Raw genomic sequence first — 9,995 nt, 5'->3', positions numbered from 1 at the left:
CTGAAGTATTATTACCGGAGGCTAAACAGGAAAAAGAAAGAAGAACCGAATTATGCGACATTTAATAAAGGCTAGTACGATGAGTTATCAGGGGAAGCCTAAGGAGGATCTAATAGTGGCTGTCGCCAGCGACTGGCAGCCCAGGTGGGATGCATCAACTATGGGGAGGTGTACCCATCGCTTGATTTCATGTATAGACCCGTGAGCTGGAAGGGATGTTGGTGAGCTGGGATTCTGGCTTTCCTTACTGGACACTGTGCCTTCCGCTCCTATCTGCAAGGAAGGAGAAGAGCGAAGGATCTTCTGTGCCCATATTGCCGAGAACTTGACACTCCTTAACATGTTAGTTTTAAGTGCTCTAGGTGGAAGGAGGAACATCGCCGCTGCGTTGCAGTCACAGACAGATTATAGTTAATGACATAATAAACACCACGTTGAAAAGCCAGTACCGCTTTGAAACAGTTGCAGGATTCGTGGCAGGAGTCCTGCAAACCAATATCCGGGAAGAAAGGAATTAATGGATGTTTCCAGGTGGATATTCCTAAGAGTACCGCAATACAAAGTCCACAGACTGAGGTGGAAGAACATAACCGGAGGATGAAATACAGTTCTCTGCAAAGCCGTCGTTCGTCCGCGCTTGGATGGATGGGGTGATGAAGTAGGGAGATTCCTGGATTTCTCTGGCCCAAAGGCACCTCTCGAGGACGTGCAATGCTTAATTGTGAACTCGACTTTGGGAAGAGAGGATCGGTGAGATATGAGGTTTGGTCGGTAGCGCGCAGGCACACATACGCTCTCTTAATAACATTTTGAGGAACCTGTTAGCGAGTCTGACACTCCGCCCGTAAATGGAGTTTATCACAGTCATCGGAAACAAAATAAAAAAAAAAAACAACCGGATTATGTTCCTTGCCGATATTCAACTTCACTATGGTTAAACTGTTGATCAAATCGAATTCGGTAACCACTCGAAGTGTTTGAAACTAAATTTCCTATAATAGAGGTTTATGTGCCTTTTTCAGTTTATACTTCTGTTATCATGAAAAATAAATTTAATTGTTATTTATCAGTATTATTCTTAACAAGCTTGAGGATAATGAACTCAGTGGGGGATCCTGGATAAACGTTCCGTCTATTTAAGTTATAAATATACAGAAATATGCTAGTTTAATGAAATGATACGTATGATTGCTTAACAACGAGACGATTTAAGCGTGAAACGGGTATGGTGTGAAAATAAAAAAGTGAATGAATCCTTATTTTTAATTACGTGCCTTAAATTTTTCTTTACTTTCTAGATTCAATTAAATATTTATTTTCTGCAGAAAAATAAAATTACGGTGTGTTAAATAATATATCAATATTTTTAGAATAAAAATGCTAACCGTGACTAAGATAGCTACCATGATTCAATAGGTTAGGAATTTGCAAAGTAAAAGGTCCCGTAATTGATCAAGGGAATCTGAAAAAAAAATCTGATGTCGATATCACATGACTTCCTTGTTCGGCTATTAAATTAATTTTTTTTTTTGTCTTCAGTCATTTGACTGGTTTGATGCAGCTCTCCAAGATTCCCTATCTAGTGATAGTCGTTTCATTTCACTATACCCTCTACATCCTACATCCCTCACAATTTGTTTTACATATTCCAAACGTGGCCTGCCTACACAATTTTTTTCTTCTATCTGTCCTTCCAATATTAAAGCGACTATTCCAGAATGCCTTAGTATGTGGCCTATAAGTCTGTATGTTATTTTAACTATTAAATTAAATATACACATTTATTTAAAATGAAAAGTACATGAAATTTTATTTCATATATAACATTTAACATTTGTCCATATTTTTTTTTTTTTATTGTTATTATTGAATTTTTATTTATTTTAATTTTTGTTTAATAAGAGGTTAATAATTATTCATAAATCAATATATTTTAATTAAAAAACAGATTTAAAAAAAGGGGGATGAAGTCGAATTCGAACCGATGTGCTTTCCCCTTGTAAGATCCAAATATTTCATTGATTAAAATTTTATTTGGCTATAACTCTGGAACCAATGAAAATAAGTACTACTTATGATACATCGTTGAAAAGCTCTCAATGAGGGAGCTTATTACACCAGTTAACAAAAAGTAAAAAAAATCCAATTTCTTGATATTTTGGGCTTTTTTGGACAATTTAGTCCAGTCGATTGCAATCAAAAGGGGAGGTGAACAACTAGATGTTACAACAAGAGTCCTAAATTCAAAATTTCAACATTCTACGGCTAATCGTTTTTGAGTTAAGCGAGATAAAGGCGTACGTACAACGTCACGCCGAAACTAGTCAAAATTGACTCAAGGATGGTCAAAATGGATATTTCCGTTGAAATCTGAAAACCGAAATTTTTCGCGTCAGAATACTTCCTTTAGGAAGAACTAAAATACAAGTTCTTAGATAACTATGTAGATAAATAAATTTTCTACAAAATTAATTAAAATGTTTTGAAACAATCTGAATCATTTTTCATGGGTATAGTTCAACACAGTTATGGCTAATATAGCTTACGATCCCGTAAAAAAAATCTAAAGCAAGTTAAAGATCAGGCAATTTAAATTTGTAATAAGTTGCCTTAAATATAAATGTATTATGCAATAAAATAATATTTCTTCGATTGTAGTAGTGTTTGTTTAATTAGATATATACATTAGTAACCCACCGGGTTAGTTTAGTAGTAGCCCATCGAGCTGGTCTAGCGGTTAACTCGTCATCGTAAACCACCTGAGTTTAAAAGTCAATAGTTTTAAGGTTAAATTCCTACTACAGGCAGTTACTTTTATTACGGATTTGAAAACTAAATCTTGGATACCGGTGTTATTTGGTGGTTGGGTTTCAATTAACCGCACATCTCAGGAACGGTCGATATGAGACTGTATAAGACTACACTTCATTTACATATCATCCTCTGAAGTAATACTCGTATCTTACGGTGGTTCCGGAGGCTAAACAGAAAAAGAGAGCGGTTATTCTAGTGGTAAACTCTTCACTACAAATCAGCTGATTTCGAAGTCGACAATTCCAAGGTTCAAATCCTAGCAAAGGCTTTTATAAGCTTCTATAGTGGCTTTTACTTATTTTTTTATAAAGGATTTTTATAAAAACTTTTATACGGATTTGAATACTAGATCGTGGATACCAGTGTCCTTTGGTAGTTGGGTTACGATTAACCGCATATCTCAGGAATAGTCGACGTGAAAATGTACAAGGTTGCACTTCGTTTATATTCATACATATCATCCTCGTTCAACCTCAGAAGCAATACATTACGGTTGTTCTGGAGACTAAACAGAAAAAAGAGAGATAAATGCATTTATAATTTATTCTATTAATCAAATGTATGTAATAATTATTAAATAATCTGTAAAATTCTTTTAATATATAAATAATAGACGTCCAAACGCTCTTTATTTCAAGCACCTGGATGAAATGCAGTCGTATGTATACCCTGCAGAATGAAGCTACAGAAGATAGTCACCATCATATTAACAGAAAGCTAAATATCCTAGAATAAATTAAACATTCTCACTAGTTTGAGTTTAATATTTTGTTAATGCATCTTGTATACATATTTTTCTTCAAAAACGTAGAAGTAAATTATATTTTAAGTATGAATAATTTTATTAGGGTTAATAACCTTAGAAGTCGATGTCCAAACATCTCAAATAAATAATAATTTTTTTCATCCCTTATTTATAGTCTCATCAACGATAATCGTCATTAGTGACTTTTTTCCTAATTAGCCTCCGGAAATCACCGACACGTATTACTTCAGATGATGAATGAGAGATGATATGTATGAATGCAAATGAAGTGTAGTCTTGTACAGTCTCAGGTCGGCCGTTCCTGAGATGTGTGGTTAATTGAAACCCAACCACCGAAGAATATCGGTATCCACGATCTAGTATTCAAGTCCGTATGAAAGTAACTGCCTTTATTAGGATTTGAACATTGGAACTCTCCACTTGGAAATCAGCTGATTTGCAAAGACGCGTTCATCACTAGACCAACCCAGTGGGTGTAATTAGTGACTTAAATAAAACCAAGTGATCATAAATAATTAGACAATAAATACCAAACACTGGATAAAACCACTGGAACATGAATAATAAACGGGTAAAAAATATTGGAACATCGCCGCTAGAGGTCTTAACAAGGGATCTCAATTAAGCAAAACCGCTATATGAAGTTTTTCATCCCACTATCACAGAGAAGCCGCAACAGTCTTTCGATGTATTTCTTCTAGTTGAGTAAAGCCTTCAAGCCTGAACCCAAGTTTACTTGTCGTCAAATAGCCCCCCCGAACCTTAAGCAATTATGAGGAAGTGGGTTACAGATCATTTTACATTGCAGGCCTCACAGTTCTGCTGAGGAGAGCCCAATAAATCGCCATGGGTTAAAGTTGTACGCCCGATCTCACCCGAATTAGAATAACTTGGTCTCTTTTGTCATAAAATAATAATTTTAATACCTCACCGGATTGATCTAGCGGTAAAAATTGTGATCGCAAATCATCTGTTTAACAGCTGATTTTTGAAATCGAAGGTTCTGAGGTTCAAATCCTACTTAACCTACAATTAATCTTATATTAATTTGAATATTAAAAAGTAGATACCGGTGTACATTGGTGGTTGGGCTTCAATTAACCATACATCTCAGGAATGGTCGGCCTGAGCGTGTATAATACAACACATCATTTACTTGTCAAATGAATCATCTACATTTCATTTTGCCATGGAATTGCTTATTGTTTACAAGTTGATTCAAACTCACACATTAAGAATATAAAATAAAAATAATTTTATTTAATTAAATTGTTGTGAATTTTATCTTAGTTGATCTTTATGAAACAAATTTACAAAATTTTATAAAAGTAATTTAATTTAATACTAATTCTTTTTTTCATTTTTAATGGAAATGTTTATGTACTTAACATTAAGGTCTGACAAACGGTTATTTATTTAATTAAATCTATGCGATATTAAATATTGCAAAAAAATCATTATTAGTGTAAAAAAAAAAAAATAATGTCGGTTTACTTAATTTCTTCTATCTTTTTTTAATAAAATTTATTAAAAGACATAAAATAAAATCTAAGTGCTAATTTTTAAATTAATTTAACCAGTTTTTATTTGATTTAAAAGCGTTTCATAATTTAAATGTTAAAAATATAAGATGTATAGCGGGTCTATTTAAGTTTATTACTTTTATTTGGTTTTACTCTATAATGTAAGTGATGATATTTAAAGAAGATAAGTAATAATTGAATGAGAAAAAAACTATCTATACTAGTTTGGTTTCTTTTAATCGAATGGCCCTGGGTGCATTACTTCCGTTTCAAGATCGACACCGGTCGTGTAACAGTAGAACTTGGTTAAATATAATGTGCATTAGAAACGGAGTCGATCTCCTCTAATATTTATTGCCACTCTATTGCTTTTCTCACTTTATCATTCCTGCTTTTATAACTTCTCTTATTCTTGTAAAATCTCACACTAATTCTACACTAGTATTACAAGGTAATAAACAATATCTTAAAATAATCGTACATAAATCTTTCATTAACAAAGAGATATGAATGGGAATTCATTTTAAATAAACGGTTACGGTTAAAAAATATAGTGTTGAAAAAAATTATAAAATTTTCACACAAAAATATATGTCACGCAATAACGATATTAAGTTGTACGTAAAGCAGTCTTTTTTCCACCGAGAAAAAAGAATGGAAAATTATTTTATGTTTTTATACGGCACATATTTACTAATAAGTTATATGATGCAGGGAGGAATTTTTACCAAAAATTCAAAATTTTCTTTAAGAAAACTATTAGTTCAACGTTTCGTGAAATTTCAAATTTATCAAAACTATTTAATTCACTATTTCAAAATTACTCTATTTTAAATTTTTATTATACTAATTTAGAAAAATAACTATTTGAAATATAAGATACTAATTTTTAACAGGATTTCATAAAATTTTAAAACGTTCCAGCTTTCATTTTAATTTTTTCATATTGAGATTAATTATAATTTTAAATTTATAAAATAAAAATTATTGTATAACTTTAAGAATATAAACAATGCAGATTAGTACACAAAAGCTACATAATATTGAATAAGAAACTGAAATTGCAACAACTGTTTGAACTTTTTATGAAAAAAAAAACACATGTTCAAGGAAAAGCGTATAAAATTGTGTACCATAAAGCAAATGTATAGTAATATATAACATAAGGAAAATATACATTCCTGTATTTTTCCATAAATAATTGTCTTAGATTTTAAAAAAAAATTGATGTGGACGTCACATGACTTCCTTGCACACCTATTAAACTACATATACCCTTTTTTTTTTTTTTAATGAAAAGTGCATAAAATTTTATTTCATTAATAACTTTTGTTTTTTTCATATTTTTAAAAAAAATGTTATTGTTGAATTATTATTTTACGTAACAATTTTTTTACAATCAGTCGTTAATGATTGTTAATAAATCAATCAATATGTTTAAATTAAAAAAAAAAGAGTTAAAAAAGGAGATGAATTCAAATTCGAACCGATGTGCCTTCCCCTTGTAAGATCCAAATATTTCATTAATTAAAATTTTATTTGGCTATAACTCTGGAACCAATGAGAATAAGTATCACTTATGATATATATATATAGTTGAAAAGCTCTCAAAGAAAGCTTATTACTGCAGTTAACAAAAAGTCCAAAATTCAATTTTTTTGGATTTTTGGACACTTTTGGTTCAGTCAATTGAAATCAAAACGGGAAATGCACAACCAGATGTAACAACAGTTCTAAATCCAGAATTTCAGCATACTACGGCTAATCGTTTCTGAGTTATGCGAGATACATACGTACGTACGTAAAGACGTCACGCTGAAACTAGCCAAAATGGATTCAGGGATGGTCAAAATGGATATTTCCGTTGAAATCTGAAAACCGAAATTTTTCGCGATCACAATACTTCCTTTACTTTGTACAAGGAAGAAAAAAACATACCTATTTTTGGATAAAAGTAAAAGGCAATAATTCAGTGTAATAATGATAGTGAAAATATTGATAATTACATGAAAGCTGAAATTTTATTCATTGACATACCAAGTAAATTGATTTATCAGCAAGAAATATGTTGAAATTGTTTACTTTCAGGGCTCAAAAACTAAAATCTTACAATTCTTTAAAATGTAACACTAAATATTTATATAGTTACAGATTTATCTGTAAAAATTGCTGTGTGAACAGACCAGATGGAAGTGTAACTGGTACAGAATACATAATTTCTTAGCAAACCTTTTCTGTTTCAACTTATACTAATCGTATCTAATTTAATAACTATATATCTATTAAAAAAAACACATCTTACCCTATTAGGTTTACTAGGTAAAATTAGGAATGAAGTGGTTTCCCGATATTTTTCCTCCCAGAACCAATATACTGTTGAATATCAGATTCTAAGAAAAAAGATGCAAATGACCCTATAAATAATAATAGATGATTCGACCCTATAAACGACAAATTCACTCTATTTACCACAGGTAAATTATTCACCCCAATTTATTGGTTTCATCTCATATTTATCAAAAACTATTCCAGATACGGTTCTTAGACCTATTTTCTTCGATTTTTTCAGGACGATAACCATAGGAACTCAATAATTTTGCTCCTTAATTAATGGCCTAAAAATTTCAGTAGGATCTCATTTTACATTGGTAACTTAAATCCGAGAGAAATCTTTCACTAGCCGTAACGCAAACGAAACATTTTAGGACATATGTTTATACAAATTTTTTCTATTTTTTTCACTAGTAGAATAGGTTATGAATGTCTTGGGAGATATATTCTGTTTATATATATATATATATATATATATATATATATATATATATATATATATATATATATATATATATATAAACAGAATATATAAACATATAAAGAGCAATTTAGGTGGTAAAATAAATAATTTGCGAAATAATTCTAGAACTTGAAATAAGAGAATAGGTTCATACAAACATATGTCTGATAACACTTTATCAAGTAATGGGTAGCAAAATTTTCGCCTGGGTTTCAGTTCCCCGGTGAAATGAGATCATACTGAAATATTTAAGGCGTTATATAAAGTGTAAACTTGATGGTTTCTTATGTATTTTTATTTACGAAACTAAATAAATCATGTCCCAAACTGAATCTTCCGTAGTATTCATGATACGTAAAAGAGAAAAATTCTGTGACGAAAAAGAGGTTTTTTAAGTTTGAAGTAAAATAACTTTATTAATGACTAATAGATGAGTGAATTTTATTATCAAACCTTGTAGAGAATTTAATTCTGAGAAAATGACTTTAATAAAGTCTATAAATAAATAAAAAAATCCATTTCTATTATTAAAAACAAACCAGAACAAAACCTAACAGAAAAATTGTATGAGTTTGTAAAAATTAAAAACAGCTAATTTTAGTACAATTGATTTAGACCTTTGAAAAATTAACTTGGCAATGCTAACTGTATGGTTCGAAATTAATATGAATACTACTTCAATATTGTTATAAAACTGTAGTTACGTGTTAATAATAGACGTTTGACGGTTCAGTTGTTATTGACGTAATTTTAATTCTGTTTAATTATTTTCGAGAATCAAGTTACGTTGTGTTTTTGTTTTTGTTGAACTCTAAACTGTACCTACATTTTTTCAAAGTAATCTGAATTTAAAAAAGTGAAGTGCCTTTTGAACTCTTTGTTTTGAAAAATGCCTCGTCTCATCATTCGTGAAGAATATGCTGATATGATTTTTGAGTACGGATTTTGCGATGGAAGTGGTATAACTTAGTCCTAAATCGAGGAAGCGAAAACTTTCTACGCGACTGAATCTTCCATAAAGCACGGTAGGAGGTCACAACATGCTCACGGACTACGTCCGTGTCATGTTCAGAGAGTTCAACATCTTCAGCTTAGTGACCACCAGACGACTGCAGTTTTGTCAGTGGATTAACAATAATTACCAGTTAATTCCGTTCATAAGAAGGTACTTTTACCCGTAACAGCGTAAACTACACACGGGATTCTCATCGATAGCCAGAAGAAAACTCACATACGGTAATTGAATCAAATTTTCAGCAAAGCTTTTCGGTAAATGTTTGGTACGGCACGATCGACAACCAAGTAATAGGCCCTTTCTTAGTAGAATAATGTGTCACGGTGAGAAATTATCTAAAATTTTTAAAATTTAACTTTTTACCTTGCTTGAAAATGTTTCGTTTGCGAAACAAATTGAAACGTACTGTGAAATTCATGAAGCGCCTACACATTTCACTAATAAAGTAAGACAATTAGATGAAGAATTTACTGGTAAAAGGACAGAACATACAGGGCAGGTAAATTGCCACCTAGATCACTGGATCTTACTCCTTTAGATTATCACTGTTTATGTTGAATGGATGAAATGCGAGGTAAACTGGAAAAAAAGTAGACACATATGATAAACTCATCGCTCAGATTCTCAATGCTGCTGCCACATCAAGGAACGCCAAGATATCTTCATTAGGTAGGTGACGGTGATATCGATAGGTGACGTCGAATTGAGTCGATATCAATGGTGGACTTTTCCAACATTTATTGTAAAATAGCACAGTATAAACCATTAGTATTTTTTTTTTTTTTTAATGTAGATCAGAAGAATTTTAATTTTTCAAAAGTCTACATTTATTGTACTAAAAAGTTTTTCTGTTTTTAGAAATTCATAACATTTTTTTTTAAGTTTCGTTTTTAATAAATAATGTTTAATTTTTTTTGTTTTTTATACACTTTATTAAATCAATTTTCTCAGAATTAAATTCTTTACAAATTTCTTAAACAGAATTTACTAGAATTTAATAAAGTTCAAACCTAAAATAAAACCACATGTTTTTCGTCAAAGAACTTTTCTGTTTTACGTTGAATGTCATGAAAACTACGATAG

This window comes from Lycorma delicatula, chromosome 10 (genome assembly GCF_047948215.1).
Source record: "Lycorma delicatula isolate Av1 chromosome 10, ASM4794821v1, whole genome shotgun sequence".
Taxonomy (NCBI): domain Eukaryota; kingdom Metazoa; phylum Arthropoda; class Insecta; order Hemiptera; family Fulgoridae; genus Lycorma; species Lycorma delicatula.
The sequence above is the reverse complement of the archived record's forward strand: the minus strand, read 5'-3'. Positions refer to the sequence as shown.